Here is a 13,425-nt window from a genome sequence, read left to right on the forward strand (position 1 = left end):
CACACACACACACACACACACACACACACACACACACACACACACACACACACACACAAAACCTACCAAGATACATAGTTCTGGATAAGAGCAGAAGCAACTTTATTATTATGTATCCAGGATACAACTTTCCATCAGCCAAAAACAAATAGAAGAATTACTAGGGGTTTTAGAAACTGTTTGGTTACAAGTAACTTTTTGATGAGAAACCCAGGTTTGAGAATACCTTTTCATTGTGTAAAGTTAAAAAAGTTGACCAAATCTCGACCTCCAAAGATTAAACTGTCTTCCAAGAATTTATTTTACTTATATAACAGAGAGATGGGGAGGCAAAATAATAAAAAGGAGGAATGAAAACTTCTGGTGGAGGCTCTGATATAGAGAGATGAACAAAAGGAGAAGGGAGGATGTCAGTAGAGTGGAGAAGAGAGGCCATCTAATATAAAGAAAAAGAAAATATTATGGTTTGGGTGGCTTCCAGCCAACTCAGCAGACTTTATTTGATGTTTTCATCAGAGACTCTGGGGAAAGACATAATCATTTCTCAACTGGAATTTGATTCCTTTTTAGCTGTGTAGGTGGAAAATAACCTGGTATTGCTTTGTTGGTCTTAAGTGGTCAAGGCACACTATCTCTTCTACAGTGTAGCCATCTGTTGATAATAAATCCCGACATGGTTGTCCTGTAAGGGTGGGGATGCTGCATTTCTTCCTTCCAAGCACTTCTCCATTGCTTTAGAAGGACCCTGGAACTGAGGGTGTGAATTCTCTTTAAAAACTAAAGGTTCTATGCAGATAGATAATTTTAGACATGACTGCATGATGTTAGAAGTGTTGTGGCTATAATTCATGTGTGTGTGTGTGTGTGTGTGTGTGTGTGTGTCTGTGTGACTTTGGGCAAGACAGTCCTATCTCTCTGTCCCTGAGGCAACAGGGAAGTAACTATGGAAATGAAGGAAAGACCTAGGATCTGGGAGGATAGCTTGTGTTCCAAGCCTCTGGGAGGATGCAGCTTCGTCTCTGAGAGACAATAATGAGAGTGTACGTGTAGGTGAAAGCACAGTGGAGTCTGGAGCCAACTTCAGCTATCCAGGTGAATGGTTTCCCAACGGTGACTTGAACAGGTACAGACAAAGTAGGAAGTAGTTGGCATAGAGGTATTATATAAATTCATTTTCTGTTGCTCTAAGTGTGCACTCACAGAGTGCATAGCTGTTTTGTGAGCTATCTTGGAGATTCTAATAGCTCTTTATTTACCACAGATAAGATTCCAACACAAGCAAATAATTCCATTCGAGCCTGACTTGTTGAATCATTGAGCTTATTGAGGTCGCTTGAAGAAACATGAGAGAGAGGTGAGAGAAAAGCAGGTGAACATAGTAGCGCATGAAAGTAGCACTGTAGTAGCCCCTGCTCAGCTTGCAGATAGTTCCACAGAAGTGTCTCCTTTCTTCCAGGAGCTGAGTATTGTTGACTGTACAACCTGGGGAACGCTTGCATGTTGTGTAAATGTTTTGCAGTTCTTAACTTTATAAACTCCCTACCCCTATCCCTGAAAGGAATATTCTAATGACTCAGGGAATAGCTACACGGTAGTAGTTGACAACAGAAAGAAGTTTGTTTAGCTCATGATTCTGGAAGTTGTACAGCATGGTACCAAGATCTCCTGAGACTGCTATTCCAACCAAGGACTATGCATGGAGATAACCTAAAACCCTTGCACAGATGTAGCCCATGGCAGTTCAGTATTCAAGTGGGTTCCATTGTGATAGGAACAGGGACTGTCTCTGACATGAACTGATTGGCCTGCTCTTTAATTACTTCCCCCTGAGGGGGAAGCAGCATTACCAGGCCACAGAAGAGGATAAGGCAGCCACTCCTGATGAGACCTAATTGACTAGGATCAGAAGGAAGAAAAAGAAGTCCTCCCCTATCAGTGGACTTGGGGAGGGGCATGCATGCAGAGGATGGAGGAAGGGAGGAATTGGGATGGGAGGAGGGAGGGAACCACGGGGGGGGGATACAAAGTGAGTAAAGTGTAATTAATAAAGAAAAAAAAAGAAAGATCTGTGTGGTATCAGATAAGTGCCTTCTGCACAGTCCCAAGATGGTCCGTGGCATCATAAGGTGAAAAAGAGCAAGCTGCTACCATGGGTGTCCCTTCATTTTCTCAGAAGGCCTTTAATGCCATTTTGCAGACTCAGATTATATTCTCTCCCAAAGGCCCCACCTAGCCCCACCTCTTACTTCACAATGGGGATTACATTTCTTCATAGTTCCAAGTATCAAGTTTTGGTAGGAATGTTTAAACCACAGAAAATACTCAGTAAATACTAATGCTATTTGTTTATTTGGTGTCTACTTTCTTTTTATCTCACTGCTTCAGCTCCAGTTATTTTGAATCCCCTCATCTCCCTCAAGTGTTTAGAGAGAAGCAACAATGTTAAGCAGAATAGCCTTTGTGCTTCAACAGCACGCTAGAAGATGAGAGAGAGAGAGAGAGTATAGCTCCCTCATAACACATCTGAAGCTAGGACATTATACTTCTATGTGGCAGATCAGAGATATGGGGGTTACTTTAAGGGAATTTTCCCCAAATGGAAAATTTTGGATATCTGACATAAAGTTTTTTCTTTCTTTCCTTTCCTTTCCTTTCCTTTTCTTTTCTTTTCTTTTCTTTTCTTTTCTTTTCTTTTCTTTTCTTTTCTTTTCTTTTCTTTTCTTTTCTTTCCTTCCTTCCTTCCTTCCTTCCTTCCTTCCTTCCTTCCTTCCTTCCTTCCTTCCTTCCTTCCTTCCTTCCTTCCTTTCTTTCTTTCTTTCTTTCTTTCTTTCTTTCTTTCTTTCTTTCTTTCTCTCATTTCTCTCTCTCATTTTTCTCCCTTTTTTCTGTTAGAGAAGGATATTGTCAGAGGTAAAGCTGTGTACATGTATAGTAGAGCATGAATGACTGCTAGAAATACCCACCTAGAACTGAGAGAAGGAGTACACTCAGGAGGTTTCTGTGATGTGTGATGGAAATAGAGGATGGACAAAGGCTGGTGGACTTGGCTGACTTCTTCCTTTGATCTGATGCTTATAACCTGTGTTCTTAAAATAATGCACCTGGTGTGGTGGTGCTCACCTTTAATCCCAGCACTCTGGAAGGCAGAGGCAGGCAGATTTCTGTGACTTTGTAGCCACCCTGGTCTACAAAGTAAATCTAGGAGAAACCCTGTCTTGAAAAACCAAAAACTAAAACAGAGCCAAACCAAATCAAAACCCCAAAACCAAACAAAAAACCAAAACTAACCAACCAACCAACCAACCAAACAAACAAACAAACAAAACCAAAAACCAGAAAAAAAAAAACCCCGAAAACCAAAACGAAAAGCAAACCAAACCTAGTGTACTGTGGATTGAGTCAAAGAAGTTCACAGTTTTCACTACCAAAGTTCCTTATAAAAGACAAAGGCCTACATATGCCAAACACACCTAAATTTCTAGAGTCAGTCCTGCTTTGAGATGAAGCAACAATTCCTTTCCTTTTACTGGATCAGTCTTACGTCATGTACTTTTTGTTTCTTTAGGTTTTGATATTTTCACCCAAGTAAACAGTGTATCTTGATCATAACCACCAGACTCATCAAATCTCATTTCTTCTAAGCATCTCTAATATGTCCCATTCCCTTTTCTTTTACTCTTTTTTTTTTTTTAACCAGCTGAGTCCAGTTATTTCTACCTATTGGAACAGTGTTTATCTTGTTCGCTTGATCATGTGCATGTAACCACAGTGCCTGTGGGTACATGAGTGCAAGGACCGTTTCATGTCAGAAGACAGTATTTTGAAACAAAAAAGTCATCCCAGCCGCTAGCTCTTACATTCTTTATATCCCCTTTTGAATGATGTTTCATGAACCTTAGGGGAGAGGTACATTGATATAGATGTCCCATTTAGTGCTGAGCATTCAAAAGTCACATATTCTCAGCACTTTGGTCTGCTATAAATCTCTACATTAGCTGCTGACCACTGCAGAGAGAAGCTTCTTTGGCCAAGGTTGAAGGCAGCGCTAATCTATGTGTATAAATATAAATATTTAAAAGGCCACCAGACAACATGACTATTTAGCAATACAATAGCAGTAAGTTTCTCACCACACCTAGGACCTACCACCTCTCTCCTCATGAACTTTTGACCAGATTTAGAGTGTCTGGGGTAAGTCCTCTGCTGTGAAGCAGGCCTCAGATCCAGTACCAAAGTAATTGGTGGCTCTCGTAACCTTCTTGCCACTGTTGTACCAGTGGCACATCTTGCATGGCATGTTGGTTTTGTAGCATGAAGGGTTCACTGATGGCTTTTCTCCCCCAAAAGCACACATAGTACCTTGTGGAACTATGAATGCTATCAAGAAGGAGAGATGTTTTCAGTCAATTCCATGTTTATTTCTTCATGCCCCACAATGAAGATGTGTGGTGTCTTCAGCAAATATAAACATCTAGTTATGATGGGCAATCAAGAGCAAAACCAATCGTCTGTGATGTTCAGGAGAACTCTGAAGCTTCCCTTGACCAATAACTGTTAGGGAAGTATTCCATGTCTGGCACTGTGATTTTTACCTAAAAATTCTTATCTCCTGCGGTAAGTATCATCTCCTCACTCAGGGTACCTCTGTTCAAACTTCTTTAAAAATTGTATTTTTGAATTAACTTGTAATAGTACATTTCTATAAACCTTTAAAACACATCCTTAGTTTCTATAAAACCGCCTCTAATCTTTCTCTCTACTCACTCCTGCCACATCATTGCTTCAACCTTTACCTCCAGCATTTCTTCCCTCTACTTTCATATTGCATGTGTTCTACTATGCCATCACCTTTTACTATCTCTTCCCTTACTCTTCTCGTGGGCTATTTCTAGCTTCCTGAATTCTACAGACATTACAAATTAAGCATCCAGATCTAAATATTTAAAGCTATGATCCACACATGAAAGATAATATGCAGCATTTGTCTTTGTGGGCTTCGGTTACATCACTTAGTATACCATTTTCCAGTTCCATCTACTTTACTGAAACTTTCATAATTGCATTGTTTTTTATAGCAGATTAAAATTTCATTATGTATATATAACACATTTTTTCATTAGTATTTTTGGAACTATTAAGATTCTTTGCTTAAGATAAGCAATATCTAAAAACCATGGTCAAATTAGTGGGGGTTGAAAAAAATGAACAATTGCAGTTTTAACTTGATCAGACACCTTTGTATGAAACTGACAATTTGTGATCATCCACCCAACAATCCACCCACCCACAGACTCACTCATCTGTCCTCCTACCTGCTTACCTACTTATTTATTCATTTACCCACACACTCCACACCCACCCATATAACCACCCTTACACAGTAATTCATACATGACACAGTTCATCATTTCACTTACTCACCCTTCACTCCTCCCTTCCTGGTTCCACCTTACTCCAGAGATTTTTGACTACCTAGAGCCTGAGGATGCAGAACACAGAGCTCATAGGCAGAACTCTTACTCACAGGCAAATTCATTTCCATTCCCTTCTTCAAGAAGTTTGCAGCCTAAAGAGATTTATAAAAATTATAACAAAATGGGAAATGCTTTGATCAAGGCATGTAGTAAAGGTACTGATTTTACAGTGTTATGGATATTTAAAACAAATTTAATCCAGTTTTTGTGGCTCATGACTATAATGCTAGAAGTAAGGAGGTAGAGGTAGGAATTCAAGGCCAGCTTGAATTACATATCAAGTTTCATGCCAGACTGGACTATTATAGCCTACATTAAACTATCTATCTATCTATCTATCTATCTATCTATCTATCTATCTATCTATCATCTATTTATCTCAATGGAATAGCAATTTTTATGATGTTCTCCGTGGCTTTGTGGTTAACAACTTGGCTTCAGAATTTGGATTACTAGCTATTTCATTGTAGATGTTCCTTAGTTCTCCCTTCATACATTTAATGTAGGACTGAAATTACTTTACTCATAGGATTACTGGGATTAAGTGAATCAAGACATTTATTCCTTAAGTTCTTTTTTATTCTGGGAAATGAACAAAGCGGCCGTTGCTTTTTCATCAAGGACAGATATGTTCAGGGTTGATATTTTTAGGGGAAGTCAAAGAATTACAGAGAAGTGGGGCTGGAAGTCTTCCTCAGTATTGCCTTTTCTGTAACCTTCTTTTTATTACACCACAAAGGCTCATATATTGACTTGAAAAGCTACTGTTGTTCCCCAAGTGTCGTAGCTGCTGCCAGGTTCAGCTGGGCTGGCTGTAAACACAGCCAAATGACACAGGCTGTAGCACACCCAATCACCACTATTTTGTTCTCATCTGCCACTCAATCTAAGGTCCCTAGGTATCAGGGACAGCAGCCATGGGTAAGAAGGCTGCCAGACACCAACTATACACCTTAATCAGTTGTGGACAGTCACTTTTATCAATATCCGGATGGTAAATGTGTCTCCATAGGGGTCTGGAGAATTGGAAATTCAATGTCCTTTAAAAAAAAAATTAAAACTAGCTTTACAGCTTGAAAGCACTCAAGAGGGAGAATATTTGACTGATACTCCATTGAAAACATAGACAGGCTTTCTGGATTTATTTAGCTCTTGGTTTTATTCTATGTGACTATATCAGGGTATGAAATGTGTCAAGTTGGAGACAGAAGAGGAGTATCAGGCTTTAGCCGGCAGTGGCCATAGGAATACAGCATGAGTATGGGTCAGTGGTACAGGGCTTGCCTACCGTGCACAAGGCCATGAGTTCTACCCCTAGAACTTGCAATAAATAAATAGAAATGTGCAGTGTCTGTGGTTATGGAAGGGGTATGGGAGCCATAGAGTTGCATTAATTTATGTGCATGTTCATTTCTGCCAGTGCTGAGCCCTGTGGTGGGGACATGATAATGCATAACGTGTAACTGTAGTGCAGTGTAATAGGAATAACATGACCTCACACAGGAAGCTCAGAGGGGGAAATGATTCATTCTGTAACTGGGAATGCAAGGAGGTGTTTAGTCAATAGATTTCATCTACACTGAGTTTTAAAGCAAGAAAGAGTATTTCAAACAAACTTGAAAAACTCTTCTTCTTCATTCTGTTCTTTTTTTTTTTTTTTTCGTTTCAAGATAGGGTATGAAATGTGTCAGTTTCTCTGTGTAGCCTAGCTGTCCCGGAACTCACTCTGTTGACCAGGCTGGCCTACAACTCAGAGCTCCTCTATCTCTGCCTGGGATTAAAGGTATGCTTCACCATCATCCAGCTAGAAAGTGAGTTCTAAGCAGAGTCTATGGTTTAATTGAAGACCTGAAATTATTTACATGATCTAGTCAATTTAAACTGTTTTCCTAAAGAGCTGCACCAACTACCAACACTTAATAGTTTCTTCTTGACCTTGGCTAAACTAACGGGTGAGAAATGCTACTCTTGCTAAAAAATTTACATTTCCATAAACACTGATGAGCTCAAGTATATTTTTGTGTGTTCATTGATGGCTTCTGTTTATGTATAATATCCATTTATAACATCTATTTTCATTTACATTATCCACATTTTTCTTACTGTTTTTTTGTAGAAAATTTTAATTATTCTGACAAATAATACTTATTATTTTGGAAATATAGTCTCATCAGTTTATTTCCATATAATGTCATGTACACAGACATATTCGTACATACAGGTATATAACAATACACATAAGGATATAAGATTATATTGTAAAATCTTAAATATAGAGTTGAGAGCCACAAAACAACATTCTCAAGACTTGATAGTACTGCTGCAATCACTAACCCATATGAACTGTAGTTACCTGCCCTGAGATCACACATGATGAGCCTATTAACAATAGCCAAAGAAGGAGCAGGGGCTCATGGGGCCTCATCCTTCACTTCTGAACAATTGGTTTCCCATAGACTCCGAAAGAGGGAGGAACCACTGTCTTTGTGCATTCTCTGTTGAGCACACCAGGTGTCAACAGAACTTGCTATTCACATGGGTTTGAGTGGAGGCTGAGAAAAAGGGAAGACTGAGCAGCTGAGAGTGGAGGTATGGAACACTAGGGTGTGAGGAGGGAAGCCAGTGTGACCCTATCAAATTTGTGTCTTTCCTGATTTACATACTCAGACGTCAGTGTTGGGAGGAATGCAATTCCTGAGGATTGGCACTGTGGTTGGGAGGTAATCTTCCCAACAGATGTATGCTTCATACGGATTTGTGACTTTAGCTGGAACACTTACATTAGAATGGATTATTAAAAAAAAATATTGATTTTAGTGAGTTGGAAAGCAAACAAGTAGAAATGTTGGAGACAGTGAATGCTAGAGACAGTGCGTACTTCATGTTGTTTGGTGATGAAAGAAAAGGGAACAAAGACAGAAGATGTAGCACTCCAGAGCTAGACCGAGGGCTGAGGGATTTATTTTAATATTAGACAGACTGACATACTTTACAGAAGTTGCTGATTTGACTATCCAAAACTAGACAAAGCAGAAGACAAAACAAGCTTAGGATGCAGTGCTTAGTGAGTTGAGAAGATGAGGAGAAAGAGATATAGTGGGTATTACTAGACGGGCAGGTAAGGAATTAGCATGCCATTCTGTAACAGTGGCAGAAGAAGAAGATGTAGCATGACTTTTAGGTATCAGGAGTCAAGGCTAGGTGGTCTAGGTTTGGAATGGGCTCTCCTGTGACCACAAGTGACAGAATTTTTGTGTTATTGAGCTCCTTTGTTGGTGATATGGGAATGATGCAGCATTATTCACATGAAGACTAGGAGATATGCCAGAGCACTCATCATAGAGCTTAATGAATACAAGGTGATACCGTATTACTAACTACAGATTGGCATGTGGAAATGGAAAGGCAAATTTGTGCACACTCAGTACTAGACAATAGTGTGAGGAAGCACGGTACTGGCACGGATCAGGAAGACTCTCAGTGTGCAGGGATGTTCTGGGATAATTGGAAAGGGGACCAAACACTAGCACTTGCCTCCTTTTGGTGTGTTTATAGTAAGAGAAACTGGTTTCAATGGTAATGATGGGACTAGCTCACGCTGATCTTTTTGCTGGTCTGTGTAAACAAGTGAGGGTGGGCCAAATCCCCAAATGTTTGGGACAGGCCATCAAAGGCATGGAAAAATTCTCTATTACCTGAACTTGAATTCCCAATCCTCTAAACATGCATTTGTGGAAGCAAATTTTTTCAGTGTTGAAAGGAATTTTTCCTGGGTGGAAACGGGGGTAAGAGTGGGGTGGGAGGGAGTTGGAGGGTAGTTGACCATAACAACGACAGTGAGGCAATTCTTCTTCCTTTCCTCCACAGTACTAGTAACAAAACAAAGTTTGATTTCACCAAAGTTCACACAGGTGAAACCAATACATTTTAAGGGTTATTTACAGAGTATGAGTGAGGGGTTGTGGCAGGGGTGTGGTTGACCTTAGAGCAGCTACAATGGGAGGTCTGTATGTTGCAGGGAGGATGGTTACCTCAGGGCTATGTGGATGAACCTCCTTCCTCTAGCCTTCCTAGCCTATGGAATCTAGTTTCTCCATGAAATATTGAGGCCAGGTGAAATTAGGGTAGAATTGCACACAAAGTGGTTGGGAGGAGTGGTTTGATGTTTAGGTGGGCTCTGTGACTCTTCTGTGCAAGAATGCAGTAGTCAGAAAGCCCAGCTGGCATGATATTTTGCAAGATGGTGCTAGTTTGGCTCGGAGGATAGCCCTTTACAACAGTTAGAAACATGACACAATTTATTAAAATTTTCGCAACTCAAGTCTTTGCTTGAGTTGGCCTTTTTATTGTGGGCTTTTTTTTTTTTTTTTCAGACAGAAAGGGCAGAATTCACTTGGTGATATGTAGACATTTAGTCTGATGTAGACCTTACAGAGTTTGGGATAAAGGCAAGATGTCTGAGATTGGTCTCAATTCCCTTACTGTCTATCACTTTGGGTTCCTTGGTACCATGACAAGGAGGAGTTTTTCATGAGCAGTTAATGTTTCCCTCTTGGTTTGCACAGCTATTTGTATAGGTCCCTGCAACACAAACTCTCACAAAGAGATTCTCGTCGGAGAGAGACGGGTTCAGTTGGCAGAGGAGGTTATATGATCTGCTGGAGGTAATGGCCATATTCTGTACTAATTGCTCACAGTTCTTTCCAGTTTATTAATAGGTTTCCTCAATAAACATTATCTTCTCAGCCAGATGCTGAAAGTACGATAATCAGCAACACAGGGATGGCTCTGTCTTCATAGACATTATTAGCCTGTTTTCACTAAAGAAGCCTCATAATTATCATCATTACACAACAGGAAAATTGGATATGCTTTCATACTTCACTGTTTGTCTACAGAATAATTCTAAACACCAAAGGTTGAATTTTATTTACATTTGTATGTCTGATGATTGGCCCAATTCCTGGCATGTACAATACATTCACTGAATATCTAAATGAAACAGTTTCTGGTAGGTCTGAAAAGGTATAGAATGGATAACATACTTTTTTTTTTTTTCAATGCCCAGGGCCTGGAGCATACATACTCCATCAGCGAGTTACATTCCCAGCCCTACTTTTTGTTTTGATACTTCAAATGGAAAGGACATATATACTAGTGGTAAAGGCTTTAAGCCATGGCCTGCCTGACTTAAAGGTTACAGCAATCATATTGTTTTGTTTCTATGTTTCTTATACTTGCAGGAGTTACTGATGTACTCACATGTAAAATCTACAACTAGTGTTTTTATATAAGCAAAGGCTCAGGACAATTTCGGGAATTCTAGATCCTGTCTGTCTAGCATCAGTTTTACTATTTTATTACAGAGTTTCCCAAGGTAAATGTCCAGAAGAGCCCCTAGCCTGAGAATGGTATAAAAATGGCAAGCTAGATATAAAGTTAATGCTATTTTCCATTAATGACAGCATTAATGATTACCCCGAAATGATTCTTTGTATTAAGACACAAAGAATGTGCCCAGGTGTCAATATTTCTAAAAAGTAGACAAGGAAGGGACTAGAAAGGTTTTATAAGTTATCCAGATTTTGCCTGCCAATAGGTGGTAGCCCAGCTGAGCCTGAGCTTTTGTAACTTGACCAGAGACAAGTAGAGTAATGAGACAGTCTCAGTTTAGAATGGCCATGTGTATATAAAACATAAGCTAATCTGGCAGATAAATGGGTTTTTACTAAGGGTCAAAATAGTAACAACATAATTTCATAACAGCTCACAATTTATTTTTCCTGCTGAAAAAGGAAAGATGTCCTTTCTCCTTGGTTTCTTTGTGCTTGTAAGAAAACCCAGTGGTGTATTTCATTTGTGAGTGGAGAATGGAATTCTGTGTTTGTTCCAATTTTCAGAGCATCACAAAAGAAGGAAAAGCTTTTCAGTCATTTGGAAATTGTAATAAATGGAACTCTGTGCCTGGATATTTACAGGGGACCTGAGCAATTATGGTTCTTTTATGTGTTTTGAAAAGAGAGCCCTCTCACAAGATATCTCCCACTGAAACTGGCAGTCAGCAAGGACACTAGGAGGCATGCCTTACTTTGTTTCCCCAAGGAGCTAAGACCCAGTTTCTCCTGCACAATATGTCTCTAGAAACCACACACTGTTGCTTCTGTCGGATTCAGCAGAATCATTGGTTTTGACTTCCTTTTCCTGGTGTGGCATGTCCGTTTCTCTGGAGTAGCCAGCTTGGTTTAAAAAGAAAGTACCAAGTGGATTTAGGAAATGAAATACCTGGGTATGATGCCAGCTATAGGCTTTGTAATCTTGTTTGCAGGAGCCATTATAACTAGCTCCTCATTTTTCATCCATGAACTGGAAATGAAACCTTTCTGACAGAGCCATGGATATAGTATATCAATATGTGAAAGTACTTGCAGATAAAATACATCATTACCTTATTGTGTACTTGAGACACTTTTGGGTATATGCCTAGGAGTGGTATAGCTGGATCTTGAGGAAGTGCTATTCCTAGTTGTCTGAGAAAGTGCCAGATTGCTTTCCAGAATGATTGCACAAGTTTACATTCCCACCAGCAGTGGAGGAGGGTTCCCCTTTCTCCACAACCTCTCCAGCATGTGTTGTCTCTTGAGTTTTTGATCTTGGCCATTCTAAGGGTGTAAGGTAAAATCTTAGGGTTGTTTTGATTTGCATTTCCCTGATGGCTAATGAGGTTGAGCATTTCTTTAAGTGTTACTCTGCTATTCGATATTCCTCTATTGAGAATTCTCTGTTTAGCTCTGTACTCCATTTTTTAACTGGATTACTTGATTTGTTGCTGTTTAACTTCTTTAGTTATATATATATATATATATATATATATATATATATATATATATATATATATATATATAAATATATATTGGATATTAGTCCTCAACCATGTTTGTAGGAGCCTTATTTGTAATAGCCAGAAGCTGGAAACAGCCCAGATGTCCCTCAGTGGAGGAATGGATACACAAATTGTGGTATATCTACACAATGAAATATTACTCAGCAATAAAAAACAAGGAAATCATGAAATTTGCAGGTAAATGGTGGAATATGGAAAAGATCATACTGAGTGAGCTATCCTAGAAGCAGAGGGATGTACACGGTATATACTCACTCATATAGACATATAATATAGGATAAACCTACTAAAATCTGTACACCTAAAGAAACTAATCAAGAGGGAGGACTCTTGCTAAAATGCTCAATTCCTATGCAGAAAGGCAAAGAGGATGGACATCAGAAGAAGGAGAAAACAGGGAACAAGTCAGGAGCCTAACACAGAGGACCTCTGAAAGACTCTGCCCTGCAGACTATCAATGCAGATGCTGAGACTTATGGGCAACCTTTGGGCAGAGTACAGGGAATCTTGTGAAAGAAGTGGGGAAACAGTAAGATCTGGAGAGGACAGGAACTCTCCAAGAAGAGCAACAGAACCAAAAAATCTGAGCACAACGGTCTTTCCTGGGACTGAAAATCCAACCAAGGACTATGAATGGAGATAACCTAAGACCCCTGCATGGATGTAGCCCATGGCAGTTCAGTGTCTAAGTGGGTTCTATTGTAATAGGAACAGGGACTGTCTCTGACATGAACTGATTGGCCTGCTCTTTAATTACCTCCCCCTGAGGGGGAAGCAGCATTACCAGGTCACAGAAGAGGATAATGCAGCCACTCCTGATGATACCTAATTGACTAGGATCAGAAGGAAGGAAAAAAAGACTTCCCCTATCAGTGGACTTGGGGAGGGGCATGCATGCAGAGGGTGGAGGAAGGGAGCGATTCGGATAGGAGGAGGGAGGATACCACAGGGGGGATACAAAGTAAATAAAGTGTAATTAATAAAGGAAAGAAACCATCGTTACCATGTTCTACTTCTTCATCCTTCTTTTTCTTTTTTATAAATGTGATA

This window comes from Psammomys obesus, unplaced genomic scaffold (genome assembly GCF_907164565.1).
Source record: "Psammomys obesus unplaced genomic scaffold, mPsaObe1.curated_primary_1811, whole genome shotgun sequence".
Lineage (NCBI taxonomy): Eukaryota > Metazoa > Chordata > Mammalia > Rodentia > Muridae > Psammomys > Psammomys obesus.